We start from the raw sequence: 17,328 nt of genomic DNA, 5'->3' as shown, positions 1-17,328 counted from the left end.
TACAGATAGAGTGGGCATATTAGAGCTAAGACTGCTTTTTGGGGATGGAGGGCAGCTCACGTGACTTCCAAGAGTTATCATATTCAGCTGAACAGTTTTCTTAAAATTGCTCTTGCTTCATGTGATAGGTGCTAGATTCAGGTAGCCTGTCACTTTAATAAATGTCTTCCTTCCTCAGTGTCTCTATCTGAATTATTGTGTTTTCACCTCCGGGACTAGAATGTTACCCAGTAGAGTTTGGTTCAAAGAGAATAGGGTTGGGAGGATTGGTGTAATCAATCATTCATCTGCTAGATGTCAACAAAGGTGTAAGGAAAATGAAAAAATAACCATGCTAGGGGAAAGTAGCCTTATCTAGTCTCTACATTATACAGATATTACCACATTTAGGGAAAAAGAGATGGCGCATGTAAAAAAAAATATATATATATATGTATGTAAGGGATACACAAGTGTTCAACTTCTTACATGGTGTTTCTACCAATGATACTAGATCATTATGCCTCTGAAACTGCTTGGCTAAGCTCATACATGATCCCCTCTCTCCTTTTCCAGTTTTTATAGTGCGTGTCTTTTACATACACTTGATTCACTTACATTCTCACTGAAACAGGCTCACTTAACATCATTCTCCCCGGGTTTCTTCCTGGCTGCTTATTCTGTCTCTATTAGAGTCTCTTTTTCTGCCTCACTGTTAATGTTTTTGGTTTCAGGTCATTGTTGTTTGACTTAACTCTTTATTCTCTGGTTAATTGTTTTTATGCCCATGGTTTTCACTAATAACCTATATGATAACTTCAAAACCAAGTCTTTAGCCCAGACTCTTGTTAGACTCCACACCAACTTTTGAGTTGTCCATTGCACATACCAGTCCCTCAAACATCCAAATAGATTCCAGACTGAACTCTTTCTCATTATCTTTCCTCCCACCCCTGTTGCCCTTCCTGTATTTATTATTCTCGTCCATGCCAAGACTGGTTCTATGAGTTAATGAACCATCTATCCAGGTACCCACATGGAAAACTTGGAAGACATTACAAATCTGTTTCTTTTCTGTGATCCCACTTGAAGTTGTCACTGAGTCCCATAGTTTCTAACTCTGTGCTCTTCTGCCCTGCAGACTCCCTTGCAAGCTCACCGTTGCTTTTATAAATAAGGACCACCATTCTAGTATAATGTTTTCACTTATCTTGTAGAATTCAGAGATTAATGTTTGCAGCTATAGCTGTGCCCTCCACTCGATAGCCCTTAAAAAAAGAAAACTATTGAATTAAAGAAATACAAAGAAAACAGGAAAGGAAAACCATTAAAATGTGAGTGTTTCACTCCAACCATTGTGGTGTTAAGAAGGATGCCTGCAGATTTGTGTGTGTTGGATTTTCCAGGTGAACATGATGCTGACTCAATGTCATCAAGTCAGCCATTTCAAAGTACTTTTCTGAAAGTCAGATGCATTTTCTTTCTTCCTAACCCCTGTATGTGACCAGCAACAAGGCTTTATCTTTTTTTAGGATTGGCTCCAGTTTCTGGAATCAAACATCTGCAGCTTTCTCAGGAAAGGGGAGTTCTTGTCTTATGAAGAAAGTATACATTGTGTTTATTTATGAGATGAAATGAGACAGCTCCTTGTGCTGGTTCACTCCCCAAGATCCTGTAACGCTGGGGTTTGACCAGGACCAGTTCCGGGCTGCCAAGAACTCGGTCTGAGTCTCCCACGAGCAGCGGCACACTCCCAGCGACTAAAGCTGTTTCTGTTGCTGTAGGGTCTGCATTGGCAGGAAGCTGGGGTCACGAAGCAGAGTCAGTCATGAAAGCCAGAGACTGACGTGGGCATCTAGACCTGCGGGCAGACACCTGCTCCCCAGCCTGGGTTCCTGGACTGTAAAGTGTGATGATGATGTGAACCAATTCACGGAACAGTTAGGAGTATTTAATGAGTCAGTGGCATGTGAGGTGCTTCAAATAATGTCTGTGATGGAGACAGAACTCAAGAGATGGTAGCTGTGTTCAGTAATTAGAAAGAAAATGTACATTACAGTCTGGTGTAGTTCTAGATGTTTTTTTAATGGTAGTTTAGGATTAAGCTTGATTCTTTCACCCACCCCCAACCTAACCAACTTGATTTATTTTTCATTATTCTATTTTCCAGTGTCAGTATCTAGTAAGCAAATAATTCCTGTGTTTTTACATCTTGATTCCTTAGGAACAAGTGAAAGAGCATTTCAAAAAGTTTGGGGTATGCTTTTTAAATTTAAATTGCTTAGGTTTTTTTTTCCCATCCGTGAAAGAAAGCAAACTATTATAAATGTTGACTTTTTCTTTTTTTTTGCTGAGAAAAAGGCACTTCTTATTTGATAAACTAGTAATTTAATTCAATTATACCTAAAATTAAAATTTTGTTATTGAGTCAATGTTTTATTTAAATAAATTTCTTACTTTTCTTCCGTTGGCAGACAGTGCCTTTGGGAGTGATTTGACAACAACCATTGTATAACCTGCTTCCTTTTGAGATCTGTAGGAGTGATGAGAAATAGTCACGTCTGTGTTAATTTGATGTTTTGTCCTGCACGTGAAGCACTGTGTTTCTAGTGTCAGCCTCTGGGCTGGGAGTTCCCATTTCCTACTTTAGCATGCACATGAAGACTGAAGTTCTAGATCTGCAGAAACCGGAACTGGAAAAGATCTGCCAGCTTCTTAGTCCTTCTCCTAGGCATCAGAGCATGCGCATTCCCTGCCACACACTGCTCAGTGTTCTGCCCAATCCACTTTTTGCAATGCCTTAAACATGGAAATTCCTTCTTTTTCCCCTGGGGAAACTCCAATTTCCAAAATATCTTTTTGTTTTGAAATTTCTTCTTAATCTTGCTCCTCAAGTTTCCTTGTTATCATGGGAATGGTTTTTTGTTCATTTTTCTTTGTGTAAATTTTTATTTACTTGAAAGGCAGAGAGAGAGAAAGAGATGGTTTCCATCTGCTGGTTCACTTCCCAAATGTCTACACTGCTGGGGGCCTGAGCCAGGCTGAATCTGACTCTCCGCTGTAGATGAAGGGCCCCACGCACTGAGCTCTCCCATGCTGCTTCCCGTGGCACATGGTAACAGGAAGCTGGAATTGGAAGTCGGACTAGGACCATAGCTCAGGTGCTCTAATGCGGGATGCAGGAATTCCAAGTGACAACTGCCGAGGCAAAGGCAAGCCCCCTTATTCCTTGCCTTTATTTGAGCAAATCACATGCTTTTTGACGTTGTGTTCTAGTTCTTGAATTATCATTTTCATTACCCCCTCTGTTTTACGTTTAAGCAGTTTTTATAAGGAGTCTAATATGAGTTTTCAGACATAACCATCTATTTTCAAACAATGCCATGTTACTTCCTAGGCAACGTGAGGCCTTAGGCAACACAGTGCCACTCCCCTGTCCTCTGTGGCTTCTGCTCCGGCTGCTCTGTGTTTCACTCCTACATACGCTCTTAGTAACAAGTGCTTAGAGGAGTCTTTCCCATCTGCACAAGTGTTTACTCTTATTGGAGCTCCTTTCTTCATGCATACAAATCTGTTTCTATGGGTATGATTTTTCTTCAGTCTGAAGAACTCTTTTCAGCATTTCTAGTTGGACAGCCTTGCTGGAGGCAAGTTCTCAGTTTTTATCTGTCTGAAAAATATCTCTATTATGTCATCATTTTTAGTAACTTATTCTGTGAATATTGAATTTTAGCTTGACAGATTCCCTTCTCATTCTGTGTTTTATTTAAGGTTTATTTACTTGTTTGATAGGCAAAGTTAGAGGGAAAGAGATCTTTCAAGCATTGGGTCATTCCACAAATATCCTCAAAAGCTGGAACTCCACCTGGGTTTTCCACGTGGATGGTAGGGGCTCATGAACTTGGCCCATATTCTGCTGTTTTCCAGGTGCTTTGGGAGGGGCTGCATAAACAGGGAAGCAGTCATGACTTGAACCCATACTTACATGGGTTGTTGGCACTGCAGGCCCACAGTACCACAACAGTTTTCCTTGCTGTATAACTATGATTTATTATTAATGTTATTATTATGCTTATTCAGGAATCTTGAAATTTTTTTCTTATATGTCATGTATTTTATATGAAAGTGCAGTGGATAGTGAAATAAATGAAATTTAATGAAAACCAAAAATATTAATTAAAAACAATTACTGGGCCTGGAGCGGTAGCCTAGTAGCTAAAGTCCTCGCCTTGTGTCTGCCGGAATCTCATATAGGTGCCTGGCTCTTTCCTTTCCCTTCCAGCTCCCTGCTTGTGGCCTGGGAAAGCAGTCGAGGACTGCCTAAAGCCTTGGAACCCTGCACCCGCATGGGAGCCCAGGAGGAGGCTCCTGGCTCCTGGCTTTAGATAATCTCCGCGCCTACTGTTGCATTCATTTGGGGAGTGAACCAAAAGATGGAAGATCTTTGTCTCTGTCTCTCCTTCTCTCTGTAAATCTGACTTTCCCATAAAGACAAATAAATCTTAAATTTTTTTTTAAATAAATAAACACCTTTTACTACCATTTCTTTCATGCTTAAGGAGTGAAGAAACCAAGTCCCACCGATCTTCATTTGGATTCTATGTAGACTTTTTGCAGCTTTGATTTAACTCAAATGTTTTAAGCCTGGGATTGGGTTTTCTTGTTCTTTGTTTTTCGTCAGGGCCTATGCTGCAGGCATTGGTATACTCACAGATCTCTTGGGCACATTGTTCTTGTTTCCGAGTTTTGCTTCTGGCTTTCTTTATGTACAGTGAGAGAATCCGTTGCCTGGCTGCGTAGACAGAACCTTAGAAGGGTACTTGCCTTGTATCCTTTGAGGATCCAGAATGCCTCCAAAGGGTTTTCTTTCAGCCCTGCCATGTCCCTTTGCCACTGGTAGTTGGCATACTGGAATGCTTCCAATAGAACACCACCGACTTTTCTTCCCTATTCCTGTTTCTGATACAATTTTAGGATATTGTGTACTTCTCCCTGCATTGCCCCTTTGGAAGGCCGGCTACCCTAAAATTGAGGACATCTTATACAATCCAGAGAGCCATCTCTCTCAGCGCTCCACCATGCTACAGCCACGATGAGCATCGGCTGGGTCTTACACCCTGCCTGGTAACTCAAGAATTCCTAACCTGTTGTGCCAACCGTGACGCAGCCCTTAGAAGTTTGTTAGCAGTGTGCTTGGTTTATTCTTGCCTGGATGGGGAGGATTTTCCATTTCATCAGGGGTGAAGATAGCTCTGCGACTCTTTTTTCATATGAAGGATTTTCTGAAATGTACTTCATTTGGGTGTCTGTGTCATCCGCTTTCTGATAAGTTTCTACAACCGGTTTTGTAGTTTCTTCAGCGTGTTGCATTTATTAAGGGGAATGCAGTGATTTCTTTTCTATCCTTGAGGTAGAGGAGCCCGAGTTATTCTTTCTTAACTGCCTGTCAAGTCTGTCTAAAAGGGCTTCTGTCAGTGTTTAACTCACACCTGTTCCCACACTCATTTCAAACAAACAGAGATGCGGTGCTTCAGAATGAGGCCTTGTCTCTGAAAGCACGTTTTGGCCATTGTTCTTTTAACCCAACTATTTCTGAATACTTTTATCATCCTTCATTCTTGTCACCTTCATCAAGTGACCTCTTCTTAATCTCATTGGCTTTTGGACATCTGTCCACATATTTGTTTTTGTTTTTTTTTAAACTTTTTTTTTTAGATGATGTTTACATAATTGATCAGGGTAGGAAGGATCTAGGGTTAGGGAGAAGTGAGTGTGATCATTGTTTCCAAACTTTCTATTTCACCTTCCCATTGCTAGGGGAAGGGAGGAAAAAAGAGGAGAGGCCGTACCGAGCCTCCCAGCCATCCCGTACCAGAGGATGGGGAAGTGCCACCTGAAATCAACCCAGGGTCTCGATGTGGCGCCTGCTATCCGAGGGTTCTGCCCAGGTGGATGCAACAGTTCAGAAATGCTGCTAATCTCATCGATCTGTGGATTTATCTTTGAGTTTATCCAAAAATAGAGAATTAAAATATTTATTCTTGTTTTTCATCTACCCACCTCATCCCGTAAGGCAAATATGATGACTTAAATGGGAAGCTGTTAATGTTTGAAGCTGTGCTCATATTATACATCCTATTTAATCATTACAACAAAGTGTGCATCCTTACTCTTTTTATGCATATATGCAGACTTGATCTAAGAAAGTGTAGGCTCCCTCTCTGCAGTCACATAGTTATAAATAGCACAATTTGACTTGAATCAGTTAGTGTCACATACTATTCAATAACGTGCTGATAATGAAACATATTCATGGCTTTTCTATTGTGCAACGTGTTCTTCTTTAGTTTGGGAATGACTAAAAGCATAATGGAAAGCTGTATCTTTAGAAAACATTGAGGCTCAAAGCAGAGAAAATCAAGGTTGGATACTTGTAAAGGCAAAAAAAAAAAAAAAAATCAAAAGTTAAAAGGCCAGAAATGGAGGCAAATTGGACTTGGCAGCCAAGATCAACTTGGAAAACATGAGCTGTTGGGTCTCTTAGTCATGAGTGGTTGGGTTATAACAGGGACCAGAACACAAGTGGCCTCGCTGAGTACCGAGGGACTCTTCCAATACGGAGCCAAGGGCCAAGCCTACAGCTTTGTGTGCAAGAATAATCAGTCTGCTGAAATTCTCAGTAATGATTCTCAGCATTTATTTGCTTTAATTCCTAATCTATGTCAAGCACCATATTAGCTGTTTAATAACTATCTCAGCAAAAATCAAGCATGAGGGTACTTCAAAAATTTTGTGAAAACTGGAATTGAAGATTTTTATTTTGGCTTAAGATTTTTTTTGAAACCAGTGCATGTGGAGTGTTTTCAAAAAGTTCTTGGAAAAGCTACTTTTAATATTACTTTTCCTTGAATTTTTTTGAAGCATTTTCATAGGTAGGCCTTTTTAATCACAGTCAAAAAGGACAAAGCTAATATTTGAATCCAGTCTTATTGGCTGCCCTAGCCTCTTACCTTTTCTGCTTTGTTGTATTAGTTCTTCAAAGACAACAAATTTTAAAGAGGATTAAAAACTATAACCTCAAAATGCAAATAAAAATTATTACGTATGTATAATATGAAACATACCCAGAGCAAAAATAAGGAAAAACAGAAAAGGAATGGTTTCCTCCAGTTGACATATTAAGAGTTAGATTGAATACAGTTCGGTTCATGTTAGATGCTGCAAGAATCCACTAATGTCTATCTCTGCTTCCAATTGAGAATACCATGCCTAAAGATAATTCAAAGAAAACTCTGGGGCGTGCCCCTCAGATGATTAAAGAGTTGGAAAATTAGACAGATGAAGAAAGGTCCTGGGATCATTTTTCCTGAATGGAAAGTTGTGGAGTTGTTACGTATCTTCAAGTCTGTGAAGAGCTGTTATGCCATGTATGGTCAGCAGCTGTTTGTTCTTCTCTCCTGTATGTGAAACTGTAGTACAGCGGATTTAAGTGTAATTTAGGAAAATAATTCCTGACAGTAACCAGTGATTGTGGGAAAGCCTCTCTGTACAAGTAAAGGGACTTCCTGGAGGTCTTCCTAAGATGCTTTTCGCGCAGGATGGTAAAATGGAGCAAGGCACACTAGAGGACTCTCAAAGTCTCTTCTAGCCCTAAGGTCCTATTATGATTGCATATTTATAGAGTGCCAGAATTGGCTATGTTCTTTTTAGAGACCAGAATTACATTCACCCCCTGTCCAGTGCTATCACAGTCAAAATTAGACAGATCAGCACTGCCTTAGTTGCCGAATCAAGTCAAAGTTTAGTGGGCACGTGTTTAACTGCCCCAAAGTATGTGTTCTCTTCTGGAACACTAGAAAATGACATACGAGCAGGAGCAGGAACCCCAGCTAGTGCTACAGTACTAGAGTGAGGTTTGTATTAGGTCCGTCAAGGCATTTATGGGAAATTATATAATCAATCCTGACTTCTGATCTGAAAACCAGTCTCATAATTACTTTCCTCAACGTTAAAATAAAAGGAAAAAGAAGCATACTATCCTTTCAGACTTTTGTAGATGGTAGATAATATCCCTTTTTGTAACCTTGCGGTGATAACTTTAAACTTTGCTGACAAGTTTTAGTTTTTTTGGAATCCACATCAATAGCTGAACCAGAACATAAAATTACGTTGCTATTTTTAAATTATTTTTAAAAAGTCTCATGTTTTTCTTGAGAGTACCACCATCCTCTGTGGTGAAATTCAAAGTTTAAATTGTTTGAGTTTGAAAGGAAGAATGGTCCGATATTTTTTTTTAAGATTTATTGTATCTTCAAGGATTTACCATTCAGCTTATCTCAGACTTCAATTACTTGGTGAAAATTAGCTTACCAGAGAAGTTCCCTGCCACTTCATCCACTAATCTTGTCTTATATTCTATTAATCTAAAATTTCCTATTTAAGAAAGAATTTCAGACTTTCTAAAAATTGTTGCAGTGTGAAGAACATACATATGCTCTCTCCCTACACTGATCTGCTCTTCATGTTCGTTCCACTTGCTTTATCATTTATATCTACTTTCTCTGCAAGTCTTTTTCAGCATATATTTTTGAACAGTTTGAAATGATTGCATATAGCATGCATCTTTCCATGTCTTTAAACTAATGTGATTTTATAACTCTGAAGTGGAATCATTTTCCCTTAGCTGTTTTCTGAAGTACAGGAGTTAATAAATGTTCTGGCCCAACCAGCTTTGATCCTGTTTCATCGGGGAGGTTCTTTCCATGCTTGTGTATGGCGATATTATTTTTCTGGCTATCTAGCTATCCATTTTAAAGCCTCACCTGAGCATCATTCCTGTTGCTAAATTGTGTAATGCTGTCTGTGACTTCGCCATGTGACATGTTAACAGAATTTGCAAAGTGCTAAATTCTTGTAACATAGTTTAAATCAAAAGAAATTCATCTTCAAAATGTAAATGTTTGCATTTGGATGAATTAACTGAGATTCGTATGAGTGAAATCATAGGCATTTAATTTCAGTTTTTTACTTTAAATGTTCTAACTTCAGCTTGTTGAGGAGTCATAAGCTGAATTTGCATAGTTGCATGCTCCCCTTGGGGTAGTTTGTGATTCCATCAATTCAGACTGAATTTCATTGAAGGAATAGCTAGAAAAGATATAGAGCAAAGATGTGATTTAACAAACATATCAGAGGACGAGATTTAACCATTACGATTATTAATGGAATAATTGAAATTTTTTCAGTTGTAAAAATATTATCATATTTTATTGATTAAACTTATTACCTTTAATGTCCAAGATTAACACCACCTTTGAATAAAATCACTCTGAATATCCCAAATAACTTGAGAAAGGTTATGACTGTAGTAAGACTGGTACACTAGAGTCTGTTTTTCGTGGCTGCTGAAGTCGCAGAGCCACATCAGTTTCAGCTGGAGGAGAGTAATAGTCCTTCTACTGCTTATTTGATGAGTGGTACCACGTGCCTTCTTGGAGGGACCACTGAGCAGAGAACATACTCAAAAATGCAACACTATATGGTTTCCTTTATGTAGTCACTGCAGTTCCACTCAGAAGTTTATTAAATATCCTTATTCTCCTCTGATAACATTTAATTCCTCTTTGTTGTGGTTTTTCTTACATGTTTATTAGTTGTAAGCACTCTGAGTACTTGATCTGTGTTAGACTACTGCCAGGAACAACAGGGCAGAATTAGTTCCAAGAACAGTTCTCTTTCTGAAGTACTCACTTGCAGGGTATATGATCTATAGTAATTCCTATGCAATTGGGACACAGCAATTTGTTGCTGTCAGTGGAGGATAGATTTGTTGTTTTAAATTGCTGGCTTTTGTTTTTGTTGGCATGCTCCCCAATACAAATTGAATGGCTGATAAAAATCTATTTGTATGACAGTTCAATCTAGATAAGTGCCCTGTGTTGCCTAACAGTACAATTTGGGGTCTCAGAGATAAAAGCACACTGAACGCCAGGCTTGTAGCAGAGTTTCTTTGTGCAGATAACAGAGATAATTCATATTCCTTAGGCCTACAAATCCTGACAAACAAAGAAGAAATATGCATGTACATCATCACGTTTGAGATGATGGTCTTTTAGCTTCTACACAATAAAAAGGGAAATATGTAAGTCATGAGAACACTAAGATAGCTGATAGGAAGGTATGCCTGTGTGTGAAATTAGAGAAGAATGTGGTATTGACTTATAAAGTTGGAAAGCAATCTGCTGATTAGCATTCCTCCTGTAGCATATTGGCTTTCATTGCATGAATTTGCTTTCTGTTGTGACTTTGCAGTGCTAAAGTAAATTATGTCTTTAGACTGATTGTTTTATCACTTTGATATTCTAGGGCGATAGGGTTGAAGGGGCTCTCCTTTTCTTCCCAAGATGTGGAGCTGAAACTTTGTACCTATTGCTTCCCTCTGCCTAAAAGCATGTCCTTCCATGGCTGTTTCTCCCAAGTATAATTCATATGGAAAAAGAGGATGAACTGTATGACAGCAGCAGTTATGAGGAAAGACTTGAGGATAGTGTATACGGTATCAAATATTCTGGAAATATTGCCAAGGGCCACAGTTATGTTTATTCTGGAAAATAAGGATTCAGTTGATAGAGTCTGCTGATTGATTGGATTTGACATGTAAAGCAAGAGTGGAATACATTTTAGGTTTTTGTCCAAGGAGACCACGTGTATCATGATACCATCCATCAGATTGCGGGAGGAAGAGGAGAGAAGGAACAGTTTACAGAAGAAAGATAATGTTCTTTTTGTCTGATACCTTCAAGTTACCCAGGTGCCTAGCAGGAAATGGATTTGTGACTAGATCATGCAGAAAACATCTCTGCCCATTTCTCCTGGTACTTGGACTAAAGGATATGGGTGAGATGATTCTGAGGAGTGAAGAGGAGGCTGAAGTTGAAGATGAAGGTGGACACCAGCCTTCTGTGAATGTAGACTGAGAGAAACCGGCGAAGGAGAGACCGTAATGTTAGGTGGGACTGCTGGAGTGGCTGTTCTGAAACTGCTGATGCAGAAGTGGGCAAAGTGTAAGAGGCCACCGAGGGGTCAAGTGGACAGAAGGATCGAGACGTGGCCGTTGGAGCCAAGGTTGGAATTTGAGCACTGATACCTCAGTATTGGATTGTGACCCAAAGGGTAAAATAAATATCCATGAATGCAGCATGAATCCATTCTGATATAAATAACTGATTGAATCTCCCATATAGAAGAATACAAAATCATTTTATGTAGATATTCCGCCCTGCAGAGGGTGGAGCCTAACTCCCCACCTGAACTATCCGTAGTGAGTACATTGTGAGGAGAGTAACTACAGCGGTGAAACCTGGTGAACTCTTCCACAGCCAAGAACTCAAAGTCAGGGTCAACTGTATATCATCTGCTGCTGATGGTATGTGACTTTGGTAAGATGTTAGGAAACTGGAATTTTATCTTTGTGGGCTTTCTCCCCAAGACATAACACCAGTTAGTCCTGTGAAAACTGTCAGCAATCCCAAACAATGGACATTTTACAAAATGCCTAATCACTGAATGAGTGTTCCTTAGTACTGTCAAGTTCATATAAAAATGAAAATCTGAGAAATGGTCAGACATGTGGTCAAAAAATTATTAAATGTAATGTAGAGCATCCAGTGGAGTCCTGGAACAGAAATAGGATATTAGTTTTAAAAAAAAAGTAAATTTAGAAAAAAAGAATGGGCTTTAGTTAATAATAATGTGTAATAATGAATGCTTAGCATTCCTTGTGCTGCTATTGCAACTTTTCTGTAAGTTCAAAGCTGTTGAAAAAGTAACAGGTTCATTTTTTAAAGATTTATTTATTTTTATTAGAAAGGCAGATTAGAGAGAGGAGAAGAGACAAAGATTTTCCATCCATTAATTCATTCCCCAAGTGGTCGCAATGGCCACAGCTGTGCCAATCTGAAGCCACAAGCCAGGAGCTCTTCTGGGTCTCCCATGCTGGTGCAGGTCCCCAAGGCTTTGGGCCATCCTCGACTGCTTTCTCAGGCCACAAGCCAGGAGCTGAATGGGAAGCAGGGTTGCCTGGATTAGAACCGGTGCCCATATGGGATGTCTGTGCATGCAAGGTGAGACTTTAGCCACTAGGCTACTGTGCCGGGCCCCAAGTTAATCTTTCAAAATGTGGCCAGTAGTTTTGATAGCTAGAACGTCATTGGAGATTCTGGGGACAGCTGAAAGTGGTTAGAAAGCATTGGTTCATAGCAAGTTGGGGAGTCACCAGGACATAAATAAGTGGACTTAGTGTGTGTAGATACTTATTTAAGAAGCAGGCTAGGAAGAGAGCTGGGTACTACCTGGAGAGAATAGTGTCGGTTAAATGACTTTGTAAAGTGTGTAATGCTAGGCCCCCTTAAAGGTGTTTATATTCTTGAAGGAACTACCAGAATATGAAACATTGAAGACAGAAAGAACCTTTGGTTGTCTCTGAGTAGGTAGGATCTTTTTTCTTCAGTTGAAAACAGTGTCTTTTTTGGAAAAGATTTTTTTTAATTAATCATGTGTGGATATTTATTCTAGTTATGTTTGTTTCTCATCACACTAATATATAGTAACATTCAGAATGTTTTCATGGAGTGTTTGGGCTAAGATGATTTTCTTAAATTGTCTACATATAATTTTTTTGCTAGATCCACAAAGCTTTAAAAGACTTATTGAATTATGAATACTGTAACTTCACTATAACTGTAATGAAGAATCTATCAAACATGAATTTGAAAATAACTACTAGAAAAAAGTTACTGATAATGTTCGCCTGTAACATGGTTGGTTCCAATCTAAAATGTGACAGTAATTGATTAGGGTTGCATAGAGTCTATGGATAAGTGGATAATTCTTACTTCCTAATTACTGGTGGGGCTCTTTTCTGAGCCATGTGGATAGATTGTTGTTGTTTTATTATGTAACCCTTGAAGATTGATCTTAAAACATATGTAAGTAACACCCATGGGTGTGGTTAAAATTCAGCCTTTGAGATCATATGCATTATTATGTCACATAAGACATTTTAACCTGAAGCATTTATTGCTCTGCAACTCTCACATTTGTTGTCAGTATTCTAGATGTTGGCAGTGAAGTCTAACTATGGATTTATTATTGTTGCTAATTTATTTGTTTTGGAGAATGCTAACCAAAATAAAAATCTCAGAACTAATCAATTTTGTAGCTGATTAAAAATTTGTATAACAAGGCAAATGGTGCAGGCAGCCTTGACTTTGGGGACTGAATGTGGACTGACTCCTGCCTGTCTTGGTGTTGAGATAGAAAGACCAGCAGGAAACATTCTGTCCTTGTCCAGCCTGATTGCTCCTAGTTCTGTGACCTTGAGTGGATCACTTACTCAGCTGAGAATCCTTGTCTCTGAATGTGTAGCCTGATCTAGAAGTCTCATGTCATACACCCATGTCACTTGTACAAAATCTTCAGATCCCTGAATTGTCTGCGTCACTTGGAATTACAGTTGTGATCACTCTTCCTTCCCAGTGGTCAGCACATTATACAGCAAGACTAGAAAATAGAAATGCATGAATTGTTTATAGACATTTAAGTGTTTTATGTATTCATCTTAAAATGCCAATGATGAAGTAGGCAATTGGCTTGGGATGCCCTTGTCTAAAATCCAAGTGCTTCAGTTCACGTCCCAGCTCTGCTGGTGATTCCTGTTTCCTGCTAGATGAGTACCTCGGGAGACAGCAGATGATGGCTCACATAGGCACAACCCCACAGGAGGCCCAGGCTCAGTTCTCTGCTTTTTGTTTTTGCTGGACCCAGTCTGGCTGTTATGGACCTTTGAGGAATGAACCAATGGATGTAAGATCTCTGTTTCTCTTTCAAGTAAAATAAAAACAATAAAATTTAGAAATAAAAGACAGATGAAGTATCCGTTATATAGCATTCATTTGTCAGAGTATCTTTTTCCAGTGATGGTGTGTATAGTATTAATTTATGATTAACAAATGAAATAATAAACATTTTGATTGTTGAAAGTGGAGTCTATGGAGGTCTTTTATTTTGCATTCAGAGAGACTTGAAAGAATTTTATTTCCATCGTGCATACTTATACTCTGTTCCAGATGCTGTCAGTAACATCTGGGCATTCTATCATGGGCTGATTTTGTGAATGAAGTAACTTAATTGTTTCTTGACAAGCTAACACAGCCACGTTGTGTTCAAAAGCACTGTCAAAAGTCATAAACTATAAGCATATGCAAGTGAGTAAGGTCATGATACTAACTTACGTTGCATTTTGAAACACTGATGCTAAACTTAAAGTTCAAAAATGTGCGGAGAGGAAATGAAGAAGTACATTTGCTTGATTTCTGGTTCTTCGTTTTACAAATCGTTAAATGAGGCAGCAGCAACGCAGTCAGAATTCATAGTATTAAAAGGAGACTGTTCTAGTAGTGTGCAGCCCATAGGGAGTTCTTTCTCCATGTGGATTGCATATGGGTTTAGGGTTTAGTGTGTGTGCACACATCTCTATATAACCTTATGTACATATAAGTATTGGCATTATAGCTAAAATTTTTAAAGTAATTAATGGAAAATGTGATTTAATTCATCCAACTATTTACAGCCAAACCAAATATAATTTTCAAGCATATCAAAATGTTTGAAACTACAAACAGAGGTAGCAAGTGAAAAATAATTTGGATAAAAAGATAAAAAAATTTTTCAAAAGAAGTTGTAAATCTCCTTTCCTGGTATTACATAGTAAAGAACAATGGATTATTTCAGCATTCTTGCAATAACCTGCTTTTCCAACTCTGTTGGTAGCCTAGCAGCAAGGCGTGTTAACATTTTCTCTCTGGTGGCTTGCCTATGGTCCATTGGCTATGAGTTCCTGATAGATAGAAAGGGTGTTCTCCCTTTATTAATGCTGCAGTGCTGACGACATGTGGCATGTGCACTCTGCAGCAAATAAGCTTGACATTTAACCCAAACAGTCCCCTGAGCCAGAGCAAGTCATGTTTAGTAGAATGACTACTTAGAAGAAACAGATTGAAACTTACTTTCTCTGATAACATTAAAGAAATGCAGTAGAGGTGTTGCACTTGGAAGCCATGCAAAAATTGTAGCACTATAAAATAAGCAACTGGGTAAAGCAAGGTAATGGAACTATTGGATTTAATAATGCTGGCTTTTAAAAGCTATCTTTGGTATATGGTAACAGATAATGTTTATTAAAAATACACTATTTTATGCTGTCAACCTTGTACATGTACTAGTTTTATTTCATCTTCCCCAATAGTATCAACAGATTTTCCCTTGAACATGCTTTGTAAAGTTATCTCACCCAAGGTGTTAGGTTAGGTTTCCATTATTTGCAATATTTAAATCCTCACAACAACCCTAGGAATTAAGTATTGACAGTACTACTTTAGAGGAGAGGAAACTGATATTCTGAAAACTTATTTTGCCCAAGAACATTTACTGAATATTACTCCTTTCGTTCAGTGCCCTGTGCTTTTCCACCTTAGCAACTTTTTAGGGATCAAACATTCCCCTCACAGTTAATTCTGCCTTTACAGAAACTCTGTAGTATGACATGATTTAACTTTAAGTCACCTTTTCCTTAAATTAGTGCAGGAGACTGAAGACTGTGTAGACAAAGATTCATTAATTCTTTCATATGCTTTTTTTTTTTTCTCTAAAATGTAAGTATCCTGACCTGAATTGATGAGTCTTTTTCAGAGCGGGTATGGGGTAATGTGTGGCTAAAATGCTGAAACTGGCCACAGAGAAGTGGAAGTGAAATTAAAAATGGAATACCTGGTCCCAAAGATAGGTGCATTTTAGAAAGTGCCATCTGGTCATTATGTTATTATTTAACTGAAGTCAGATAAAATTAGATTAGAAATGATTGGCAACACATGTATGAATAAGTAGTAAATATAATTTCATGGTATTCTATAGCTATCCCAAAGTGTTAATTATAACAGAAGTAGTTAAATTTTTTGGCTGTGAAAGCATAGCAGCTTTTAACAGATGTATCACCTGCTAACCTTGGGCATTATTAAATATGTGGAGATTGAAAACCATGGTAAAAGCAGTGGAAGAGTTGGCCAGACTGGGCAATTTGTTTTAGACGTATGGAGACATCTATTAACTATTTCTTCTATAGACCAATTTGATTAGGAAGTAGGACAAGCTTTTCTTTCATTACTTACCAAAATCATACTGTACTTTGTATCAATTATTTGGCTGTCTGCAGCACATAGATTAGAATAAAGGGCTGCCTTAGTGTTTGTGAATGTTTCGGATTGCTGATTAGTAATTAGAGTGCTGAATGAAGAAAATTAGGTGAGGTAGAATGGGAATAAGAAAGCATTAATTCTGCGATACAGATGTTAGAAACAGATTGTCCTGAGCAGCTCACTCACCATTGTGGCAGTCTACCGTGCAGTATTAGCTTCCCGTGTAAAACTCGAGTCAAATGCCTTCGAGATGGTTTCCTCTCCCATGCCTTGTGATGTAGCTGTATGCGTATTAATTTAGTGAAATATCCTGTCTGCCAGGTGTGGGAAAGAGCTGATTTTATTGTAATACCAGATCATTACTTAATTCATATGCAACAGACTACAGCACATGGAAAGCATTATAAATCTATTTACAATGTGGCTGGTCTGATGATAACATTGTATTAAATTCCCAGGTGAGGCAATTTAAGCAATTGCTTTGCCATGTGCACGCCATGGAAATTAAATTCTCATATATGCTTTAGTAATAAACCGACTTCATTGTTATGCTTTTGCTGGTGGTGGGCTGTGGAATCCTCATTCTAGTTATGTATACCTTGTTTCACATGTAGAGTCATTGAAGGTGGTACCACAGATCACAATTTTTAATTAGTTTTTAAACTAAGTTAATTTATTTTGTTTCTGGTATCTCAGGGCCTGTCCAAAAACACCTTCAGCTCAGTTGGGAAATGTTAAGGCTTGGGTCAGTAAGTGGTTTGTTTCAAGCCAAATTTCCAGGCAGAACTGAACAAGTGCATCTGTTTGAACTTGGCTTTAAGAAAATCAGCCAGTCAGGATGCAAAAGTAGTGTTCATTTACCAAGTGAAAAATCAAACATCACTTTTCATCTGAAAGCCTTGTTGTTATAACTGGAGTCACATTTGTCATCAGTTTACAATAGAAATCAAAACTTTGTACAAATAATTGAAGGATAAAAATCAGTTACCCTATTCTATAGCTCATATGTAACCTATAGATTTTGTCCAACTGTGCGAACTCTGCTCAATTATAGTAAGTTAGAGGGAATAAGCTTTACTAGAAACAACTTAAAGTGAGG

At 38.4% G+C, this 17,328-nt stretch overlaps 1 protein-coding gene across 4 annotated transcripts in view; it reads left to right on the top strand.

Moving 5' to 3' along the window:
• VTI1A (vesicle transport through interaction with t-SNAREs 1A) overlaps positions 1–17,328 on the top strand; it is a 347,830-nt gene that overhangs the window by 47,437 nt on the left and 283,065 nt on the right. The window lies entirely within an intron of this gene.

This window comes from Ochotona curzoniae, unplaced genomic scaffold (assembly GCF_017591425.1).
Source record: "Ochotona curzoniae isolate NIBS_2020 unplaced genomic scaffold, NIBS_Ocur_1.0 contig_66, whole genome shotgun sequence".
In the NCBI taxonomy this organism is placed as follows: Eukaryota; Metazoa; Chordata; class Mammalia; order Lagomorpha; family Ochotonidae; genus Ochotona; species Ochotona curzoniae.
Note: the sequence above shows the minus strand (reverse complement) of the source record. Positions and strands in the feature narration are given on the sequence as shown.